The sequence below is a fragment of the Aythya fuligula genome, chromosome 6, assembly GCF_009819795.1.
Source record: "Aythya fuligula isolate bAytFul2 chromosome 6, bAytFul2.pri, whole genome shotgun sequence".
In the NCBI taxonomy this organism is placed as follows: domain Eukaryota; kingdom Metazoa; phylum Chordata; class Aves; order Anseriformes; family Anatidae; genus Aythya; species Aythya fuligula.
Window position 1 is genome coordinate 5714711 of NC_045564.1, and position 25105 is coordinate 5739815.

At 40.0% G+C, this 25105-nt stretch overlaps 1 protein-coding gene across 2 annotated transcripts in view; it reads right to left on the reverse strand.

The window, feature by feature from the left end:
* Nucleotides 1-25105, reverse strand: part of ZNF804A (zinc finger protein 804A) — a 280325-nt gene that overhangs the window by 29900 nt on the left and 225320 nt on the right. For both annotated transcript variants that reach the window (XM_032190633.1, XM_032190632.1), the window contains 5 exons: nt 18700-18890; nt 15847-15931; nt 13714-13906; nt 12163-12254; nt 11849-11931 (listed from right to left, as the gene is read on the reverse strand). The gene's annotated coding sequence lies outside the window, so the exon portion shown is untranslated. The remainder of the gene's footprint in view (nt 1-11848; nt 11932-12162; nt 12255-13713; nt 13907-15846; nt 15932-18699; nt 18891-25105) is intronic.

Consider the following 25105-nt stretch of genomic DNA (forward strand, 5'->3'; position numbering starts at 1 on the left):
TGTTCCTCTGTCCAAATATTTTTTTAATAGAAATGTTACTTGTAAAATCTACCTGATGGGAAACAAAGGTAAATAACCTTAATACAGGAATCGAATCCTACAAACTTTGCATTCTGGCTGAGGCATAATTGTAAGGGGGATATTAAAGTACTATAGGAGAAACTAAAAGGACATTTGGAGTTTAATACCAATTAAAACATTAATTATTGATTGTGGAAAACCTCAGTGTGTGTTTATGAAAACAGATGCTACACGAATAGAAATGTAGGGAAAAAATAAGGCTATGCCTTTAAACTGACAGCCTTTCAATTGGTAAAACAAAAATAAGATTAAATTAATTACACAAGGAAATGAACTTTGTATCGCAATATCACAAGCTATACCGCATAAATTCATGTCCTGAGGGACTGCTAATAAGAACTTCTGTAGCTCATCATTTAGAAGTTACAGAAGAGCAAAAGCAACAATAACAATGCCTGGGTGTATTTGTAGCTTTGCTCTGAGTGTGACCCATGTATGTGCCACTGCAGAGAGAAACACTGCAGTGGCCTTCTGCCCTATGATTACAGCAATGGAGGGAATACCAAGACTAGAGAAATAGTTTAAAATATTGTTGCAAGATTAAATGGATATAGATTGGCCATGAACAACTTCAAAGTTGATACCAGGAGAAAGTTTCTGATTACCCCTAGAGTAAATTTATTTCAAAAAATAAAAGAGTCCTGCACATAGCTGTGATATCAATTTGTTGTTGTTGTATACTCTAGCTTTGTTTGCAGTACTTTCTTCTTGTATTATGTCCCAGGCCTGGTCCAGTGGGCCAGGTACAGCTTTTGAGGATAGAGGATTTTACTACAGGTACTTGGAAGGCTGCAGCTTGTTGCATCAACCCTGTACTTTGTTTTGTAGCTTCTTTGGGCATGAAACCTGTACATGTGTGTGTGTACATCTTGCACAAGGATGTCTGGAGGAAATTCACCGGCAGCAATGAGATGAGACAAGAAAGTCAAGGGTCACGCCACAGCTCAGGAGCGAGGAGATGGACAGACAGGCCAAAGGGAGGTATTCTGGTCCAGGAGGCCTGCACACCACTGAGAACATTTTACATCCAAGTGGAGATGAACTCTTTCAGGTGTTTGTTACTGAGGTTGTTCTTCAGTACTGGATGTGGGGGTTTCTCGGACCTCTTAATAACCATGTGACGTCCATGGTCACTGCTGCTGGTTGGTGTGGGGGAATTGTCCAGCTGAACAACGCTGGTCACGTAGCTGTATGGATGGATTGACTCAAACCAAATTGATAGCAATGTTATTTGCATGCCTTAGTACTGAAACTCCTGTAGCTGCTGTATATCATGACAAATCTTTTTTGCTGGCCTGAATTTGCATTTTTCTTAATTCTTTTTTTTTTTTTTTTTTTTCTTCTCCAAACTTCTAGCAGAATTAATAGTCTAGAGGCACGTGGTCTTGCAGTAGAACTTTATGTGTCTTTGAAAAATATAGACCAAGTTCCATACAGGGGAAATGAAAGAGCTGAAGATTACCTTCAGCTGCCCATGATTAAGTTTTGCCCATAATGTGTTTTCTCTGTCTCTGCAGGCCTCTTATCAGCCCATGTTTGTATTGAGCAATGCACAAACACCCCTTTTGTACATAGCCAGCTATATTTCTCCCAAATTAACTGATTTATTTATTCAGCAGCATCTAGCTTTAGATGCTTTTTCCTTAGCATCTTTTGGTGTTGTCATGAGCTTTGATATGCATTCCCGGTAATTTGATTGTAATTACTTCTGTCGTGCACGCATTTATCAGGTGCCTTGCATTTTAGTGAAATAGGGAAATTTAAAGGAGCACTGAGAATCACCAGTTTATTTGAAATGCATCAGGTATAATGTTTTCATGAGAGTCCAACCAATCTGTTCATCATGGAAGTATCTCCCTTGGAAAGCGACAGGACCGCTTGCCAAGCAAAACGCGGCAGCGGTGCAGCTCATGCCCCTGAACTACCTTCAAATGAGCTTGCTAGAAAGAGAAATCAGAGGCACCTGCCTGCCCTGTGAAAATACCTCTGGGATCTTATTTTTCTGTAGATGAAGGTGATTTATGTACTTTGTAGAATGAAAAATGTACTGGACATGCTATGTGTAATGTTATTCATCAGTGAATCTGCAGGTAAAGCATTGCTGCCCTGCTGTAGGGCCGACCTCCAAGCCCCATGGCTGCATCTGAGAGCAGAGCTGTCGTGAACGCTTTCAGGCAATTTCATTTTCATGGAACCGCTAGAAATTACACTCTCTGATTCATCATGGGGAATACAAATACTACAATTACACAATTATCTGGCAATTTAAAAATTAAGCTTTTTAAATTTCAAGGAATTATACCCATAAGACACATTTAATCAGGCATGGCAATAGGCACCCCCCTAGGCTTTTGCCTCATGTTAGCACTGCTCGCTGTAGCGTGTGCTTTGTTTTATGCTAGGGTCACATCTCTGCTGCCCTTCCAGTCAGCTCAAGATTACTATTGGCTGTGAATTGTTCTAATCAGTATTATTCTGAAAAAAATGATGTGCCTAAATGGTGTGTAGGCTGATCATCCACTGAGTATAGCTTTGTATTTTGCTTCTGCAAACACGTTTGAACAACTGATCAGTGACCAGTGGTAGACAGTGCACAGACTTACCTCCTTCTCATTCTGCAAAGACTCCTGTCTCATTTTTGATGCCCAGAGACAGGTTTAAATTACATTTTGAACTTGAAAAATGCAGTGGGAGAAATACTGACTGGGATCTATACTCTACTTCATGCAAATACCACAATTCTTATTTAATTGCAACCAATTCGCTCTTCCTTTTTTTCCCCCATTGTTTTTATGTGTTCACATTACAGGTTTTTAGGAAGTGCTCCCATACCAGTTTCCTCCTATAAATCTAATGGTACCATAAAAAAATAACCTCTGCCTTTTTCAGACATTAAAGCCATTAGTTCTGTGTTGCTCTCCTATTAGAGAGATGATTGTTTTTGAAGTCAGGTTGAGGAAAGGAAACTGCTCCTGCTACCTAGCTGCTGAAGCACCTTCTGAACCTGAAACTGAGAATTCAAAGGCACATTTTCCTTCAGGTATACTCCAGATTACACACAGGTTAGGTGTGCAGCCATATGAGGAGATATGATGTACCAAAATTAAATTCTTCTACGCTTCACATTTGGCCTAAACAATGCCAAAGTAACTAAGTACTGAACCAAATTACTAAGTATCTGTCATGTCAGATCCAAGATACAGCTTTGGCATAGAAGCCAAAGATTTTCCTTGAACTATGAGCATGTAAATGGCATGCAACTGTAAGGGGCATAGTGCTAGATGAAGAACAGGGCACAAACTGCAGTCTGCAGGGTGATTAAATGTGACTGGTCATAAGGTATCTCTGTGTGCCTCATTTTTTACCTTTTAAAAAGAATATGGAGGAAAATCAAACCGTTTAGATCACTCTAAGTGTTCAGATCAGTTCAGAATATCTTGCTGTAGCTCTGTCAGATGTTGTGCACTCTGTGAACCACTTTGCCAAATGCTGCACCCTGTCTCTTGTAAGTCTAATGAGACCATAAAATGTTGCTACTGGTTTGATCCTTTGATGGGTTTAGATCTGAAATAAAGCATTCAAAATATTTTGCACTTTATGTAAAATGGATGTGTTTATCAGGAGATTACAGAGAGAAACATCCTGCTGGGTCATGACATGTGTTTTGCTAACTTAAAAAGATGACTTACTGGTACATACAATTTACTGCTAATTTCAGGCAGAGAGGTTTCAAGCTATAGGAATACTTCCAACAGACAAAGCCATTTTCTTTGTAAAAAGCCAGTGCACTTGTATTAGATTTTATTAAGGCATCTAAATTCTGCTGTTAAACAGGAATATTTTTCTAAACTGGTCAATAGGTGGTACTGGAGCAAAGTGTAAGATGCTACATGTAATGATAGTAACTTGTGTTGCAAGATCATCTGAACGTGGGAAAATATGTTTTGACTCCTCTGGCAGATCCTGCTGCAAACTGTTAAAGGACAGTGGCACAGAAAATGTATAAATTTCCTAGGGTGGATTTAGATGATGATAAAACTAAACAAAACTGCAGGCTATTCAGAGCAAACTGTCTCCTAATCTTTTTCCCATTAGGTCTTTGTGGGCTGCTTTTGTGCAATGCTGCTGAAGTTTTAATTGACCGGAGGGGAAAAAAGCTTACTTGGTGGTGAGAGCATCCCCTTGTGGGACCACTGCAGCTGGACCCCAGGCTCCTTTCCAGCTGTTGTCATGGAGAAAGTCTCACTTCACTTTTTTATCCTAGTGCTTCTCCCTTCATAGGAAAGGAGATGCAGCTCGAGGGCATTTAGGGTGGAGCATCGTCTCCTTGGTCCAGGCTTGCTCTTCTAGTGCACGTTTTGTTGTTATTATTTAATTCACTGTTTTTTAAAGGGATTTGCATTATGTGCAGAGAGGCCTGAAATATTATAGTCAAAGAAGGCTGTCCTAGTAATCTCAGGTGCTTGTGATTATTTAGAAAAAACAAGTTATATCTGGTACTGACATCAGTGTGCTGAGTTGAGACATTTCACACATTAACTAGTAGGAGGAAGGTGCCTGAATTCACTGACCTCTTGTTCTCCAACTTAAATCCAAACTGCCCATCCTCGGTTTGGACACAAACCAGATTAAACAGTCTGTGATTGCCTTGGAATTAGAGGAATCTGCATTTTGGCAGGCTTTGCTTATCAAACAGGAGTCACTGCAGATGTACCATTCAATTTCTAGATTGCTGAGCCAGAAGCTTGCCCCTGCATGCGTCTTGAGCTGTGCCACTGGAAGAGGACAGTGAAACTCTCGGTGATCCCACCCTCTCTCCTGCCACCCCCACCTGGGGAGCTTCAACAGAGAAATCCTCGTATCATGGATGGCTCATGGCCTGTATGTCAACTGAACTTTTTCCTGTGAACAGGTTCACCGAAACGAGGGTCACGCTGATCTTCAACTTGAGAACATTTTCTAATGTAAGTAATGACTGCATTGATGCAAATTTTTTGACTAAAAGAAAGGCTCAATGCTGTTGTGTAAGTGAGCCTAGCATCTCTTCCTCACTTTGCATCCCAGCTCACATTTAATAATGTCATAAATCACAAGAAGTTAGTGTTTTTCTACAAATATTTTGCCTTTATGATAAATCATGTTTGTTGGGCCATGGTAAATGTATTCTACTAGAGAAAGCAAGTGTGCATGCAATTTAAAATTCTGGAATATTAGAGTCACCATTAAGCAAAATACGATGAAACTGATAACTGATTTCCAACTTACTATGAAATAGTGAGAATAAGGAGTTATTTGATAAATCCAAACTGATGTAATCACTTGTTTCTTGCACAAAATGGTTATATGCAAGCTGACTTGCAAGTTATCAGTCTACCTAACACCAGGTTCTGAATTTCTATAAGGTTTTCTTTTTTGCACCTTTGGATCATGTAGGAGCTATCAGAGATGTAACCCAGAGTCCATGGGTGAGCTCGGTACCAAGCCTTGTTTTGCTTAGGCTCAGGCACTTCTGCACAAAACAGCATTACCTGTTATCACAAGCCAATGGCAGGGGCTGCAGCCTCTCTGTTGTATGTTTTGTTACATTAATGCAAGAAAATGCAGGTTTCAGCAGCTGTTTGAAAACCCCTGCTTAAATTTAATAACAGGGCTTTTTGATCTACGCACTGGACTATCTCATTAGCAAACGTAGCTTCTTTCCTTGCTCTTCAATCATCTACAGACCATTATCTGTTTTTCCAAATTGCATTGTTTTTCGGAACTGTTTGTTAAATCATTATCCCACAAAAATTGCAGCCTATGGGTGCATCTCCAAGAGGAGATCTATCAGAAATCACTAGCTCCAATCCAAGACACAGCAATCTTTCCCTTGCCTTCATTGACTACCTTTAGCTTTTTAAATAAGAGTCTAGTGAATGATGATGAGTAAGTTCTCTTGTACATGCCTTAATATACTTTTTGTCATATAAATAGAGGGATTTGTAAAAGCTGAAGCACCTCAAACATTTACAGGAACATGTGAAAACACTGAAGAACAGACACCAGGCTATAAATACCGATGAAGCACTCAGCAAATGTGTTTGTGAAGACATCACCTCATTGTTCATGCAGTATTGAATTTCCCCATCGCTTGGTAAGTGCTACTAGCATCAAATAGTAAAGTACCATGACAAAAGCAAGATGCAGATGGCTGGCTGTTTAAGTCATTGCTTGATCTGAATGCCAATGGAATTGGATTTGATAATGCTCAGGGAGTGAAAGCTGTTGTATCCAACCCCCCGCCCCCTCGCCTGCCTTGTTCATCCAGTAGTACTTTACAGCACAGGTCAGTCTGTCGTCCCAGGTCACGTAATGACTGAAGCATTACATGTAATAGTAAGTGGTAAAATCTAAAGGCTGGACTGTGTCTTTTGCTGTCATATTGATGTAGCTCAATTGGTTTCAATGGGACTACTTAGGAGAGCAGCATCCTCTTAATTCGAGGAATCAATTCTGCACGTTACAACATGGGGGAATGATTAGAAGAGCTCTATGGATATTTTGATATAATGGCAGATATTCTCCTGTTAGAAATCAAAGGCATTTCACAGAGATTAAAAGAACACTTGAAACTGTAGTTCAGTTGAATGTGTCATTCTTTCCCCATATTTCTGCTTTTGGATAATATGCTCTTCTCTTTTGATGCGTTGGCTAGCATCTTCCTCCATGGGTGTTCTAAATTCACAGGCCTATTAGCTCACACAAATCAGTCTGACCTTCATCTGCCCAGTGGGATCTCTGCTTTCACCCAGCTCTGTTTAACCCTTTCACACAACTAGCCTCTGAGGTGGCTTTTTCCTCACATGTCACATGCACTCATGCACGGTTTTCCTTGTTAACAGAACAACATTAGAAAGGAACTAGAAGAGAAACAATGTGGTGACAGCATCGTCAATGCCACGTGGTGGAGTGATGCTTGGATTTTAAGCAGATTAATGATGTCAGTCTGCATTTCTCCATCTAACATTCAGTTCTGAGCAAAATAATGATCAAACTCCTTTGAAAAGTGTATCTCTGAGTAATGTTATGAAAAAAATCATTTAGTATATTTTGGTGTTGGTTTTTCTGTTGGTTTTGCTATTTTATCACTTTGCTAAAGAAGCATATTAATTGTATTACACAGATTCCTTTCATATTTATGAGCTCTAGGGGTGACTGGATCTCTGCCAACCTTGTGAAACTGATCTATGGAAAAAAAACTGATGCAGATATTGTCCAACGTGTGTTTCTTCCTTAAACCACCAAAATTTGTAGTTGCCTGTAAACTTTCTTGGCTCTTGAAACTTATCGTTTCCACAGCTGCCAGGACACATATGATGAAACAGATGCACAAAATGAGGAAGGACTTGGCATAAACAAGCGAAGCGTACTGCTCCGTCACGGACAAATAAACACCGGATTTTCTAGAACTGTGTGACTGTGAGTAAAAACAGCACTAGACTCAATTCCTGACTGTATGTGGGAGAGCAGTTGATGCTGTGATAGTGTGCACTGTCCAGATAGTCATTTAGGTCATGACAGTGAAAGGAAATGTTATACTTTTCTGGCAGAATTATATTCTTTTAGACTTGTTGACAATTTCTTGCTTTATTTAAGTAGAATAAGATGAACCATAAAGCTACTCCAGACACCTTGATCTTGCTTGACAGTTCACGTTAAATCAATTGCAGGAGAGTTAAAAATAAAAATTATTAAACGGAATATTTTTGCTCCTAGGAAGATTAAAGCTAGTTAAAAAATGTATGTATGCTGATGCTGCATTTACATACAAGTGCCTGAGATAAACCTCTAATGTAAAATAAATTCCCCTTTACCTGCTTTTAGTGACCAGAGGATAGTACATTGACACTGCTGGGGGGTTTGCTGCTCTGTTGCTCCTGTGATTTGTGTGTAGCTTTCAGGGAGAGTCGACATGCCTTATTTCATGTGAGCAGCATCTAAAAATCCAGATGCTGCAGAAATGGGACTGTGCATGGCTGGTGAGGATGCTCCCTAGGAGGAGCAAGAACCAGAGTCTGTGGGGCGCTCTCATCCTGCCAGTGGCACCAAAAGCTGGCAGCAGCCGCAAGCAGCAGAACCCTCCTGCGCTGTTTGCGTGCGAAGCAGGCAAGCTGTTCCTCCCGCTCCACACCTGGAGTGGAGAGGCCTCTGTTGGTAACTGAAGTGCATGGTTTTGAGTATGCATTAAGCCTGGTCAAAATTAAGGAATTCCCCGAGCCAATATTTGCAATCTGTGTAGATGGTGAGCCAAATTCTGCCTGGATGCTTAAAAGCTGTCATGTAGTCCTGCATTTCTTGTGGGAATACAGACCGTTCCCCACGTCCCTTTCTGTCTCTCTGATCAGAGATTGAGATTTGGTCGTATAATTGAAACGGCGATGATTTGATTTAAGGCATACTGGCCATAAATGAGATTAGACAGTTTGTAATGCTTCCCATGTTCATTACGGCTTCTGTCATCATGATAATAGATACATGTTGTAGCATTTTCTCTTCCAATTACAAACTTTCATATAAAGATGAAGCATCAGTATTTTAATGCCTGCTTTTTATTCAGTCATACCACCATGGTATATTTGCTTGATCTTTTGAGTTTCTGATGCTTATTTTTCTTTTGGTTCATTAATCCTGTTTTTTCTGTACAGATTAATTTCTATACAGATTAATTATTAAGATGCTATTAACTATCAGACTATTCAGAAATAGAACATCAGAAAGATGAATACAGCACAGCTTTCTGTTAAATTTCTGTCTCCATCTCTGTCTTCCCTCATTTAGGTGGAAATAATTTTGCATCAAGTAGAACAGCCTGAATCTATGTTAGAAAGAGCAGTAAGGAGAGTCAGCATCCTAGGACTAAGGAATTGTCTTCTGGAGTCTGGAAGAATTCAGTTCAAGCAAACATCTCTAAAGGTTCCCATGTGCCAGACAGAGATGGGCAGTAACACAGACTGACTGTTTCAAATCACTAAACGGCACAGACTGCATCACGTGGCCAGGTGAGGATATACAGTGACAGACCTTTTTTCCTTTCAGGTGTTGTTGTAGGCTCAAAGATGGTCAGCAGTAAAATAGAGGGAAAATCAGTGACTCACCAAGGCCCACAGATGTAATGGGTAACCTTCTGAGAAAGAATAAAAATATATTCCAAAAGTGATGATTTTATTCAATTAAAAGCATAGCTGAAAGCAAGCTGAATCTGCTAAACACATTGGATATAGATTACGTTGCAAAAACGTATGAGTGAAGAGCCATGAATTGCACTGCCACTTATGAAAGTATTCATCATTCTCAGGCTGGTGCCAGAACATGTGGAATACAGCAAGTTATTTCTGGTTTGCTTCCACTGTCAAATTGGTGACAAGACCATTATCTCTAAGATTCTGTTGGAATAAGGACTGGGTATAACTTGATTAACCAAGATGGATACTGATAGCTGGGATAAAGTTCTTAAGAAGAAACTGACTCTGAGAATCACAAAGGACAATAGATAATATTTGATGCAAGCTTGTGCAGAACAGAGTAGCAAACAGAGTGGAATAGCATCATCTAGGAACAGAGTCAGAGAAGCCCAGGTATGTTGTTACATGACTTACAAGTATTCACAGCTGTAGGGACTAAAAAAACAAAACATATTCTTACCCTAGTAACTGTTTCCCTTCTCTGTGCCTTTTTGCCTTCATGATTGTCCTGGTTTTGCTGGAATAGCATTAATTTTATTCCTAGCAGCTGGTACAGTACTGTGCTTTGGATTTTTGAATGAAAATAATGCTGATAACACACTGATGTTTTCGTTGTTGCAGAGCAGTGCTTCCACAGAGCCAAGAACTTTGCTTCTTGTGCTGCCCTGCCAGCGAGGAGGCTGGGGGTGCACCAGGAGCTGGGTGGGGACACAGCTGGGACAACTGGCCCCAGGATGTACCATACCACAGGGCATCATGTTGAACAATAAAACCGGGGGGAGCTGGCCATGGAGGCTGCTGTTTGCTCAGAGACTGGCTGGCAGCAGTTGTCTGGTAGCAAGCAGTTGCACTGTGCATCACTTGTTTTTTTAAATTTTATTCCTCTTATTATTATTGTTGCTATTTACTCAGTAAACTGTCCTTATCTCAGCCCACAAGTCCTCACACTTTTACCTTTTTTTCTATTCTCTCCTCCATCCCACTGGGGAGCAAGCCAGAAGCTGCTGAAATAGGAAAAAAACAAGCCAAAACACCCAAGTGTTGCGCAACACAGTTGCTTACCACCAGCCAGTTGATGCCCAGCCAGTCCCTGAGCAATGGCAGCCCCCTTGGCAAACTCCCCCCGGTTCTATCACTGGGCATGATGCCATGTGGTGCAGGACATCCCTTTGGTCAGCTGTCCCAACTGTGAAAAGTCTTAATGTGAGCACAGCTTTGTACCAACTAAAACAGAACAGCAAAATATTTAAAAGCAAAATCAAAATGGAGTAATTAGGCTAAATACAGTTTGGTATTAGAGTAGTACTACTCTAGTAGAGCTTGGTACTAGAGTAGGAGCCTCATGTCCATAACCATACCTGACTTGAGTCCTGCTCATACCTAGCCTTGGAGAGGACCTGAGGAGCTGACCTGAGTAAAATGGATGTGTCAGAAAAAAAATAAATAAATAAATTTCAACTATTAATGACTAAACCAGAAAAAAGAAAATGTGGGCAGTCTTTGGTTACTTGAAGTTTTGGAGTGCTTTTGTGTAGCCTGGAAGGACATATGTTATAAATAACTGGCACACCAAGAAGAAAAATAAAGGGTGTGCGTGTGTGTGTGTTAAGTGTTCTGACATTTCAATGCCTGAAGACTCTGCTGTGGATAGATCTTCAAGAGAGATAATAAACTTAAATTTTCCTAATTAAATAAAACAAAATGTAATAAGGGATATGAGTATTGCAGCCCTTCCTGTGTGTAAGTTGGAGAATAAAGCATTTTTGCTTTGGATGCCTAGCAAATGTATGCACTTCAATCATCTAGAAATGCTAAATTCTTATTGCTGACCCTTCTACTGAAATTAAGTGCTGACAGGAACTGTTGGTGTGTAACTGTTGGTGTGTGTGTCTGGGGGTGTTTTTAGACCATGCTAACTATAGAGAGTGTACACTGTATGCACAACACATTACCTATATACTGGCAGACTAAAGCATACAATACAGTCCAACTACAGCGTGCATAGCATGTAGTACATCACCTATACACACGGTGCATGTAGAGCAGTAACCATACAGAGTGTACATTCCATGAAGGCAGCAGCATTTGTAGAATATACAGAGAGGAAGGGAAGGAATGAAGGAGGGAAGAACGGACAGACCTTAATTGTCAAAGATAGAGGAATTGTGTTTGTGGCAGCAAACCACCATCCGCATTCCTCTGAAATCACCATAAATCCAATCCCATTAGGCAGATCACAAGATACCCAAGTAAAGCAGTGACAGCAATACTGGCTTTATGTGGAAATTGTTAGCTTACACACAAACAACTATTTATACAGCCGTCTTTGTAATAAAGACATCTTTCCCTTGAAAATATGAAGAGAAATGTTTATGTATGTGCTATCCCTGTGCATCGCCAGTAACTTGGTTTTGATATTGAGGAGTCACTTACCGTGTAGTCACCTTTTTTGACAATATTCTTCTCTCAACTGGGCAAAATAATGCAGCATGCAACGGTGATAGGTCTGCTATGGACGAACAGCATAAAAACAACAGAAGACAAACCTTGTTATCCATGCTTATAGGTGTACTCGCAAGTTGCTGAAGCTCCCAGATGATACAAGTGCCTGAGTGTCTGGTTGCACCTCCTAGACAATGAGCACACAGAGGAAAAAAAAAAAAAAAAAAAATCATCTTGCCCTTTGTCTACAACTTTGGTTACTGCCACGACGTTCACACTTAGGTCTTAAGGTCACATTGCAAGCATCCCATGAGTTCTGGATCTCTATCTGAGGAAGGATCAGGGAAGAACTTTTGACTGCAGCCCTGAAGAATGAGTATGGACACTTACTTAAAATGAGTATGAACAAAGTACTCACCTAAACAGCCTCTGTACAAATGAATCACGCTGAATGAGACAAAGTCTCTCCACTATCTTGCTGCTTTCACCCCTTTTCCATCTGCTGGAGGACTGCAGAGAAAGGTAGCAGACTTACCCTTTGGAATGTTACCCCTTGCTTTAGCTTCCTGGCAAAACCAGACGGCAAGCTTTCCAAGGTCAAACAGTTTGCCTCCCTGGAAACTAGACATTTTTCTGCTCTGTGCAGCCACCTTTGATTAGCCCAAGAGGTCCCAGACAAGCAAAGTGCAAAGGCGTTACAGCAGGCATGGGGATGGAGAGGGCATCACCGCGTTCTTAACTACACTTGCTCACCAAGTGGCTGGATACAGCCTAGCCTGTGGCAATTTGTCATGTTGCATGTGATTACTCAGCTGAAGATATAAATTCCTGCAAGCCTTAAGATGTGAAGTCATAAAAAATGATAAAGTAGCAGAGAAAATAAGATTTACAAGACACACCTAAGGTGTAAATATTAATAAAATAACCCAAACACATACATAGTGAAATGCTGCCTTGCTCCACTTGCTTTAAATTCCCGTACAGTGAAAAGGCTGGTTTACCATTCAGTCTCAAAGCTGTATGAAAACTCACAACAATGTGTTGTTTGAATGGAATCACTGAAATTCTAACACGTTAGAACTGTTCAGGGCTGCTTTGAATGTCGATCAACATTTTTGTTTGTTTTAGAATTGTCTTCCCTGTGGACACAAGTTTTGCGCTGGGAAGTTTTGCATATGTATTTGCATATGTATAGCTAAAGCCTGAGGTTTTTGCATGAGGTCAAGATTTGTTGCAGCCAGTGCATGCCTAGTCTATAAAATAAAGATCAGGCTTTTGAATTTGGCTGACGTAGGAGGCCTCATGACTGGTCAGTTTTTCACCTTGTATCAAATTCAACAGCCTTGCTGAGTGAAAAATTCAAGACTTCACCACCCCAAAGCTGCTTCTAAATACCTTCAGGTGTGGTTGCCACCCTCCTAATGTGCATAACACACCCAGAGCATCCTTACAGACAGTTGTTCCCTAGCCCTCACTTGCCCAAATGCTGTAGGTTTTAAAAAAATAAAAAAATCTCCCTGTTAAGTATTTTTAGAGCTCATCTATATCATTTTGACAGAACTAGGTTAGAGAGCAGTAATAAGTGTGGCTGCATCAGCAGCTGTTGGCAGGATGGTGGAGAGAGAGAGAGACAGAGCATTCAGGCATGGAGGACAGTTGGGTGTGGAACGAGAGCGATAGCTTCCTACCCTGCATTGACCACTGCAGCATTGGCCACTAAATGCACAGGCTCGGAGTTGTGACCATCCTGTGCTATTCTTACCGAGGTGTTCAGCTCACCACCATTAGGGTAATCCATTGCTACAAGGGCTGAGAATATTTCGCTTTATTACAGATTTTATCCATACGCACAATTTGTACCTGACTCCTGAGCCATCACCAGCAATGTAACAGTGGAGCAGCAGCTGGTAAAATTAACACTGACAACAGGGAAGAAAATCCAAGGAAAAGCTGACGTAGATATATTTACCTTGTTGAGCTGCTCTGTGTTCCAGCTCTGGGATCTGTTGCTATTGGGTGTTGTGACACTGGCTCTAAATAACAATATTGCTGTGCTGACTCAGCATGCCTCAGAGTTGCTCTTGAAGTCTTGCTACTGTAGGCTCATTTGCAATACTGAGGTGCATGCAGTATCCGCTTTCAACAGTTCTGCTGATTAATTCCTTGAAGTCAACAAACACACACATAAATAAGTCAATTTATTGTAAATAAATAATATTATATTATTTATAATATAAATAAGTAAATAAGTAAACTTAAATATTTATAATATAAATAAGTAAATAAGCAATAAGTAAATAAGTCAATTAATTCCCACCACATCACTCTTCTATTCCTTTTCACATTTTTCCTGTTGCAAAGTCCTCATCAAGGAGCACGACAAGTTATTTCACGTATGCAGTAACATGTTCTGAACGCGTACCAAAATAAAGTTACTGTTCCGTATATCGATGCTTCATAAATATTCATGCATCTCAGTAATACATTGGGACTGCAAATTAATTAGGAAAGGTAGCATGCAGTTACATTCAAGTGATAATCATAACAACTACTTGAAAAGTATTCATTATGTCTCACGCTAAAGAGGAGGTTGCCTTTACATATTTAAACCAAATGTTAACTTTAAAAGTTAAATATTTCAACTTTGCCACAGACTACCTAGTCATTTGTAGAATGCGCCCTTTTAAGTGGTATGAGCCGACACATCTAGCATCTGTGGGCTTCTTCCTTCTCAGTAAACCAGGACAATACAGAGTAGATTACATCACCATGAGACAAGAACATGTCCAAGAGGAGAGAAAAAAAAAAAAAAAGTATATTGATGCTTTGCTATCGATCGTTCTCGATGCTTAGAGGATGCTAGTTTGTTTAATGTGCCATTAGACAATATAATTCTGTTCATATTGATAGATCCAAGCAAACAGCAGAGCAGAAGAGTTTGTCCGGCAGCTCAATGACTGCTAGGTTGTAATACATCTGACTGGGTCACTTCCCCCAGGAAAATTACAAGTTTTTGGGGCAGTGTTTCTGCAGTCAAAAATGCCAAGCCAAGATCATTAACAATGCAAAGGCCAGATGATGCTAGAATGTCTGCTTTCATTCACTTGCTTAGCGATTTATTCATAGAGACACACACAGAGGCTTAATTAGGGTTACCTAGAGGAGCTTGCCAAATTCACAAATGACTACTTGATACAAATTCCTTTATTAGCTCAGTTGTTGCATCTCCTGTGATTTTATTTCAAATATTTTCATTAAGTCTATCGATAGTAGCTTAATTCTTTCAGTTGACATTGCTGTGAAAATTACAACACTAACAGATGTCCTCAAAACTGATTGCATGCACATAGAAGAAACATAATAATGTGAATGCTGATTCTGGGTGCTTGGAAGAGTGTATTCTTTCAGGAGAAACAGAATTAAGGTCTTCCTTATTCAGCCATGCTCCACTGAATAACTGATTGTTTTAAGCCTGCACCCCCCACCCCCCTCTTTTCTAGGCTTTCTGATGGTGATGTGCTGATCTGCTCATTATTTCCAGCTGCTTAGGGCTACTTAACATTTTGTAGACAGTGCCAAAGATGCCTCTACCTTGAGACTTGGACTAGGCTGGTACTGAGTAGAAAAATATCGGTTGCAAAGGCTGCTTACACATATTCACTTTTCAAAGCAATGGTCTCTAAATGTTAAAGTAAATATATGTTAGCAACTCAGCTCCCCATACCAAATACCTTGGGGCCTGCAGGTGTCAGTAAGTCTAGTCTGCACATGCCCCAGCTCCTGGATAGTGGCAGGTGTGTGCTCAGAGAGTATCATTCAAGTTTAGACTGAAAGAAAATGCCAGGTGTTTTCAAAAACATGCAGCAAAACCATGCCAAACCAGGAACATTGGCAGGCCACTTCAAAAGCCCTTTCCTGATATCAGCCAGTATGCTGCCATCTATATTATTCCATATATTGTATAACTACATTCTACAGTTATTCTATGACACATACGAAGAAAAATAGCTGGACAAAATGCAAGCTGTAAGAGTTTCTGAACTTTTCCTAAGAGCTGTTATGCAGGCTCAGCTATGAAACTAGATCGCGCACGCAGACTCACCGGTGTGTTCAAAATACCAGGTCGAGGAAGAGATGACTGCTGAAGGCTGGCAGTTGTTAGAAGAAGAGCCGTCTTGTTTTCACTGCTGCTGGGAAGCAAAGCTTTTGTTAGAGGCTTGGCATGGATCAATATGGAATCTATAGGACTAAAACACAATGCAAAGCACAGCATTTGAATGACTAGTCACTGCAGCGAGTGGAGAATCATCTGGACCATTTGGTTTGTCTATTTATTCCACTCTCACCCTGAGAAGTGTGGATAAATACATGGTCTTCAGCATATAAATCACCTCTATGGCCTTCATTAGTCTGAAATGGATTTAACTAGTTCTTTCTTTATCTTTTCTGGAAATATATCATTTTATCTTTTCACATTCTTTCACTGAAGATATTTTTTAGGAACCTCTTATTTGGGGATTATCCAATCCTGAGGCACAACAGCAGTAAATGAAAGATGTTCCCTCCCATAGCAACTAAATTCCACAGATTACCATATTGGTAATTTTTATTAGCATTTAAGTATTAAATTAACCACTAGAGTATGAGCCTAATAGACAAATCACATTAATGAGCACATACGCTGGCAAGATGTCAATGAAAGTTCAACTAAATTACTTTGCTTATTCATAGCTCCAGAAATTAGGGGCATAATTAATCCTCTGTCACAGTTCCTAGACTGCAAATATCAATAATGATTACACCAATATTTTTTAGTAGGCTACAAATATATTTTAATAAAATTTTATAAAATCTTTAAAATCTTTTTTTTTCCCCCTCCCAGAAAACAACAGAACAGGCTTCTGATAAAGTCTTGTATTATGGTAGATTTTCCTATAATCTGTTCCCAGTACTACATAGATATTTAGAAATATAAAAATTAAGCTTTCAAGAACTACCACCATCACTTTATCTGTGAATTTTTAATGTTACTCTGTTCTTTCCTTTTACCTTTGCATGCTTCCAATTGATTAGTGAACAACGCAGATTAAAAATGCACGGTCACTATTCTTAGAATTAGTAGCATTTTATTCTAAAACACTATGCAAAACAGCTGGTCGCATGGAGGGGAACGTTTCCCATGTCAGCAGGCACCTTGGAAGCTATGTGTTACCCAGTTACGGCCGTTAGCTTGTATTAGAGCTGCTTGTTCTATACACTACTAACAAATATGAGATGAGCTTCAGATCCAGATCTCTGACAAATCTCTTGGTAAACCAGCTCGAGGCTAGGAAGTTCTATGCATTTTGGAAGAACAACTTTTTGTTTAGTGGTCTGTGAGGTCACCCACCATCAGGATGTCTCCTGAGAGAAAAGTTGAGGGCATTCGCTTGTTAAGACTTTTTATATTGGTAGAGGAAAATGGGAATAAATTATATTAGATAAAATGAAATCAGAGATATCACTGCAGTATAACCACAATACCCCAGATAGCAGTAAGTAGCTTCTTTGCCAATTAATTACTTCAAGACAACATTAACTTTAGCGAACACTAAAAATGCCTGTCGCCATAGCATGCAAATGTGAAACTTGCAGACAGCTTAGAAAGGAACACTAAAATAGCCAGACTGTTACCGTTCCCCTCATAATAAAGCAATGTCTTTTTATCCCTCTTATTTTTTCAAGTCTCATTTCTTTCCCTCATGCCAAATGACAGCTCCATAAAATAAATAAATAGAAATAATAATACTTGAACTGTTGTGCTGAAGTGTGGCTTCCAGTTTGATCATCTTCATTTTTATTAAAGATAGAATAAAAAGTTGACTATTTCTGGGTACATTCATTTTATTTAATGAAAGAAGAGACAAAAATATGAATGGTTTGCAGATTAGAAATTCAAATCCAAATATATAAAAGTAATCCATCAACATTACTGTGTTGTGTTCATCCAGTTTAAAATGAGTATGGAGGAAATTATAAAAAAAAAACAGGAATTTTAATAAAGGATTTAAGGACTGGGCATATAAGAGCAGAGGCAGGCAAAATGCAGATTTAAATAGAAAATGCAAGTGCAGTTGAAAAAATATGGGGACTACCTTGGACCAGCTTCTTTAGAAAAACACTGAAAAAATCAAACACAAAAGAACTGTATCATATAAAAAAACTGACATGTTGAAATTTTAGAGAGACAAAGACAAAAAATAGTTGCTCATGATAAAACAGCTCACAAAGGAAATTAAAAATAAATAAAACTATCCTGGAAGTCTGAAGTGCCAGTTTCATATAGTAATCACTATAGTAATCAAAAGGGGGAGGACAAATGGGAGAATACAGATTTAAAAAAAAAAAATCTTAAATATTTAACTTTGAATAGATGTTCACAATACCTGGACTTATGCACCACCAGACATTTCCAAAGATTTTCAGATGTTCCACACACAAAAGAACTAAATGGTATTTTTGCTTTATCATATATTAATTCTAACTTGATCCAAGGGACTTAAGGAGCCACTGATCTGTCTGAATCTTAAGTAATGTAAGATAGTGATTATTCTACTTTATATCAGCGGCTTATACAGATTTGGCAGGGGAGTTTAAAAGACATGTTCAAACGTCTCCTTTTTTACAGAGTAACTCTTCACAAAGCAAGTACTTTTTTCTTGAAGAAGCTAAAGCTACAAGCAAGAGCTGAGTACATTCCTGGTAAATGTATCATCTTTACAGATGTAAATCATCTTTACAGATGTACTTTACACCTCAAGCTGTACTCAAAATATACCTTTGGGTTTTAGTAAAGGGTTGGTATGCGAACTGTGATATCGCAAAGCTCTGAAAATCATGCAAAAGATTGGCTTCAGTCACATCTCCTACGTTTTGATAAATGCCTAGAAAAAGTTCAGAATTAGTGCCTACTTACAAGTGAAAGATCTACTATCTTGCTCTCCTGTTCCAGTCTTAACTGCATTTTAACCTGCTGAAACTGGAGCTCAGCTGGATCCTTCCTTAACCGTGGAGATGACGACTAAGCTTTCATCAGCACGGGAATGGGGCCATTCGCATTTCCTCTGCACCATGTTCTCAGTACATTGAACGCACTGACTGAATGCTCTAAAATAAAAGACAAAATGATTGCATTAGCTGTCACACTTATTGGGACGTCCTTGCAATAGCAATAGTTTCAGTTCTCCTGACCTGACCTGTCCTACCTTACTCTTCTCCTTACAAAAATAACTAATCAGTTATACCCAACAACCACTTCTGTTGACTGAGCATGATTTTAAGTCTCTAGTACAGGTGCTTTTACCCTTGTGTTCACAGCTTTCACTGTTTTCATAAGAGGGTGTCCTAGCCCTCGTGATGGCTGGAAAGAATCATGCAAATATCATCTGAGCACCTAATTTGCAGCGTGGCAAAATTTGAAGATAAACAGTTCTGCCACCCAGGAAGCAGGTGGGACCTCTTCAGAGGGTCATGGGGGCAGGAATGATAGGCTTCACATTACACCTGTTCTTTATTCACAAATATCTGTAGCCAAAGCAGAGGGCAGCAAAACCTTGAAATTATAAGTGCGTTAATGAGGATATAATTACTATTAGCTTGCCTTGAATCCAAATATGAGCATACCAGCAACAGCACATACATGTTTTGCAATACCGTGACAACACACCCAAACACAACCCACAAGCATTTTTCCTGTGTGAGCAGCGTGACTGCCAAAGGTGCAGAAAGATGTACAGCTGCATAGAGGAGGCATGGGAAAAAAAAAGCAAAAAACAAAAAACAAACAGCCATATGTGCCGAGCAACAGTATTTGCTAGGTAAAGATAATCACAAGGGCCTGCAGTTAGGCAAGACAGGCTGTGAATATGCAATGAATGTCTGTCTTGTAAAGTTTCCTTTTAAAGTGTAAAACGGGCTCGATTTATTGGTCTCCTAAATACCACACAGCCACTTCATGTTCTCATGTGCATACACAAACTCAGCTTCTAACATGCAATCACTGTCAGACCCACAATGTAATTCACCACCAATGTGCAGGACCTCTAAGAAAGTGCATTCTGGATTCCTTTCCCTAGGCTCATCCTTATCTGCCTTTCATGGTGTTCAAGCTATTTTGGTAAGCTGCAACCAAGTGCGTGCTTCATGGGACTAGCACAGTGCTAAGAGCTACCCATCCAGATCTACCAAAAGTGGTCACGAGAGGAGAACTGCTACACCTGGAGCTGAGGTCAGAGCAAGAAGTTTCACACCTAACCTGCAGACCACGAACAAGCACTTGTGACAACCTTCTACCCAGAGACATATTTCCTGAAATTACTGTGTTGGCTTTCCTGTTTGGTTTTCTCATTTAACAAAGGAAGGAGAAATCATTTTTTACACAGCTGAACTTTAACTTACAGGACTTTTTTTTCCCCTCTGCATATTTGGCATACTGAGAGACTTTAACCATTTCCCATCAGAAAAGAAGCCTGATAAGTATTGATTTAGGATTATTTTTGTATAGCTGTTAATTTCGTCTCATTTAACTCTTTAGTTTTCTTTTGTGTATTTTGTATGTTTCTATTTATTTATATTACTTTTCTCTATGTTACAGAAAAAAGATGGAGTTATATTGCACACTTCTAAATTATTTTTCTAGTGTATTGCCACAGGTCTAGGCAGGCTGAAAGCAGCGAATAACTGATAAAACACAGCGTCGGGGCAAATAATACACTTTGACTCCTGGGGATAAAGTTTATACTTGAACATAGCAATATTGCCCCCATACTGCTGCAATTATGATTTTGGTGATTCATTTCAGGACTAAAAGCGTATACCTGACTCCATGTGCCACTTTTCACTTTATACTTAAAAGTTAAATTCATCATTATGTGCTGTTGAGATGGCCAAACAGCTCTCATGATTTTAGTTAGTACAGAAATAAGCCACATAAGTCTATGGAGTACCTTATCTGAAGACAAGTTTGTTGTTGGCTGATGGCAGAACAAGTCGTGGTAACGAGTGGCAATCACTGTAGCTTTTCTGAATACACAACGCGTATGTTTTGGATCTCAAAGCTATCAAGAAGTCAAATTTTAGGTTCCTTTCTTTGCTGTGAAGATGATTAAGGGAAATGGTTGTTCCATCGGTAGGCTTGAGAATAAATTTCCTATAAAATATTCAGCTTGGCTGAAATTGAATTTCTTTCTTCTTTGTAATGTTGCATAAAATTTGAAAATGCCTGGTTATTTGGAGGTGATGTTGCTACGCAACCACTTCACCTTCCTTTCTAGCTTGTGAAGATGAGCAGGTAGTAATTCCTCTCTAAATGTTTTAACCAAACTTGCAAACAACTGAAAAAAAAAATGTAGAAAACTTTGCTGATGCTTTTACAGGTATGAGATTATTTCAGCTAATATTAAGAGTTAAAAATAAAAATCTACATGAAATACTTTCAAACTTTTTTCCAAAGAAGTGGCTTTTTCTTAAGCAGACTCATGAAAAAAAATAATATGAAATCCAGTACATTTGTTTAACAACAACAACAACAAAAAAAGACAGAAACCAACCCAAAGAAAGTGAAAAGAGAGGACCTCTTCACAGCAAATGCATACTCGCATGTATACATGCACTTGATATTACTAGAGAGATTCAAAGATCTCATTTTAGCAAAGGATTTATGTATGTGCTTATCAAGCTTTTTAATCAACCATAGCAAATGAAAGGTATGTTAGAAATGAAATAAATGGAAGACCATACAAAAACATCTCACAATAGTTTGGTACCAAGGCTTTATCTCGCTACTATAGCACAGGTAAAGAATATTAACCAAAGCCTGTATCCATTTTGTCTTGCAGCTTCAAGGACTGAAGAACAATGCCAGTGTCTTGTTGGACTTCAGACAGCCTTTATTCTTCCCATATATTCCCAATATCTGTACGGCGTCTTTTTAGAATTTGAAAACTTCCCTTTTCAATACTATATTGCGTACACACATCACGTGCTTCATTGCTGTGTTTTCTTTTAACTAGCAGTAACACAATCCACAGCAGTAACTGCTTATTGGAACTCAGACAGTTCACAACTCCATGCCTTTCTAGCTCTCTGGCTCTACCTCTGCCCGCACTGAGCTCTTCATTGGGTTTCCTAACCTCAGCCCCCAGGTCTTTCACCCAAAATGCTGCAGTGCCCTCTCCATCACCTCTCACGCTGTCATCTTTGGAAGGATTGGAATAAGAGAAAAAAATAAAATAAGTAAATGAGGAAATAGGAGACATTATTTTTATGAAAGGTAGCCCAAATTATTTTAATGCAATGCACATGGTACATCTCCTATTCAAATCAATAAAAGTGACCTTAAGTCAGCTAGAATACAAATGAACAAGGATGTAAAATAACTCAGTTCCTTCTTTGTTATGGAAATACTCTGAACATGAAAAAAGTTTATCATAAACTGGCCTCTGCCCCTTGTGGGCATTGTTCTCTGGCTGCGCTCCGAGACATCACCAGCTAAAATCAACTTTGCTGTGCTTGCTACTTATAACTCTATCTGCGGTCACAGGCAACTGTATGTGCATCTTTAAATATTACTACTTAGAACTCTAAATTGTCCCAAAAAACATTTCATACAGTAATCTGAAATTATTAGCTACTACAGACCTTATTCTGTTATCTCAGTTCCTCATCTAGGTGTAAGTCTGCATCAATGAAATAGTATTGCATAAATAAAGTGAGTGTTGTTGTGGAACCCTACTATAGACCACCCAGCCAGGACAACAAGACCAACGAACTATTCTTTAAAGAACTAAGAGATATCTCTAGATCAGACACCCTTGTCCTTATAATTTACTTCAGCTTCCCAGATGTGAACTGGGAATACCCCACAGCTGATACAGACAGGTCCAGGAGATTCCTAAAAGGCTTTGATGATAATTTCTTGGTACAGGTACTGAGGGAGCTGAGTAGGAAAGGTGCCCTCCTAGACTTGTTGCTTGTAAACAACAAGAGTCTCATGAGTGAAACGGCAACTTGTGCCTATCTTGGCCACAGTAACCACGAAGCAGCTGAGTTGAAAATCTTTGGTGACAGGAAGAAAACTGCCAGCAGAACTTCAACCCTGGATACACAGAGAGCAGACTTCAAGGATGCTGAGGGAACTAGTTAGGAAGGTCCCCTGGGAAAATGCTTTTGAAGATATTGGGATCCCTCAGTGCTGGGTAGTTTTTAAGGACACAGAAACAGGCAATTTCCAAATGTCAGAAGTCAAGCAGGTGGGACAGAAGGATGGTTTGGCTGAACACGGTTCTTCCTCTAGAGCTGAGGCAGAAAGTGTATGGCCACTAGAAGTACAGCTCAGTAGGGAGACCTTATTACTCTCTACAACTACCTGAAAGGAACTCGTGGGGAGCAGGGGGTCAGCTTCTTCTCACAGATAACTAGCAACAGGACAAGAGGGAATGACCTCAAGCACTTGGACTATGCTCTTTCATGTGGTCTGAATTCTGATTTTTTGGTAGACCTGGGTAGAGCCAGGAGTTGGACCTGATGATCCTTTGGGGTCCCTTCCAACTCAGTAGATCCTGTTCTATGATTCTACGTGCAGGCTTTGCTGCTCCAGATGGCTGTATATAAGTCTACGTGGCCCCTTGTGATCCATCCCAGGGTATTCAGAGTTGGCTGATATCATTGTGAGACCTCTTTCAATTATTTTCTAACAGTCTTGGGAACCTGGAGAGATCCCTAATGACTGGAAGATGGCAAGCATTGTTCTAATTTTCAAGAAGAGCAGGAAAGACAACCCTGGTAATTACAGGCTTGTCAGTCTCACTTTAGCATCTGGTAAAATTACAGAGAATATTATAACTGACAATGCAGTCATTGGTCACAGCCCACACAGGTTCAAGACGGGCCAGTCCTATTTAACAATCTTAACTTCCTTTTATTACAAGGTCACCTACCTAGTTGACTAACAGAAGCCAGTTGATGCAATCTTTTTGGATTTCAGCAAAACTTTCAATATGGTTTCTCACACTACCCTCCTGGACAAAATGCCCAGCATACAGCTAGACAAATACATAATGTGATGGGTGAACAACCAGCTGATGGGTTGGGTTCAAACGGTTATAGGAAATAGGGTTACATCAGGCTGGTGGCCAGTCACAAGCGGGGTTTCCCAAGGCTTCACTTTAGGGCCAGTTCCCTTTAACATCTCCATAAATGACTTGGATGCAGGCCTTGAAGGTATACTAAGGAAGGTTGCAGATGACACTAAATTAGTAGGAAGTTTTGAATCCCTCAGCAGTAGAGAGTCCTTGCAAAGAAATCTTGACAAGTTAGAAGGCTAGGCAATCACCAGCTGCATGGGGTTCAACAAGAGCAAGTGGTGGATTCTGCCCCTGGCATGCAGATTCTCCACCTGGGATAGGGTAACCCTGGGCATACATACAGACTGATGATGAGAGGCTAGAGAGCAGCCCTGTGGCAAGGGATCCAGGGCTCCTTGTCAACAACAAGCTGAATGTGCGTCAGCAGTGTGCCTGGCAGCCAAAATGGCTGACTGCACCCTGAGGTGCCTCAGACCCAGCACCGCCAGCTGCCTGAGGGAAGGGAGGGTCAAGAGCTCTGCGCTGCTGCGGCCTCACCTCGAGCGCTGTGTGCAGTTTCAGGCACCACAGCGTAAAAAGGACAAACTACTAGATAGGTTCCAAAGGAGGGCTACAAAGATGACAAAGGGTCTACAGGACAAAATACGTGAGGAGTGGCTAAGCAGCTTGGTTTGTTCAGCCCCAAGCAGAGCAGGCTGAGGGGAGGCCTCATGGTGGCCTGCAGCTCCCTCACAAGGGGAGCGGAGGGGCCGGCGCTGAGCTCTGCTCTCTGGGGACAGCGACAGGACCTGAGGGGATGGCATGGAGCTGGGACAGGGGAGGATCAGGCACTGGGACAGACTCCTCAGAGATGTGGTCATAGCACTGAGTCTGCTGGAGTTCAAGAAGCATTTGGACAACACTTCCAGACAAAGGGCTTGGATGTGGGTCATCTGGTGTGGAGCTAGGAGTTGGATTCAATGATCCTTATGGGTCCATTCCCACTTGGGATATTCCATGATTCTATAAATTCATGAACTGATGCTTGAGAACTACTTGGATATTGTAGCCATGAGTGGACAAAATTTGAGAATATAGATCCATATTTAGAGAGATTTAAAACTAAGTGTGAAATCCCTCATATACATATGTATCACAAAGGAACTAAATTACAGAGCACCATAATTTTTCTTTTCCATCCTGAAAACTTAAGTTACTTAAGTAATACCACTTGGTTATATTAAACTTTATTTTCCTTTA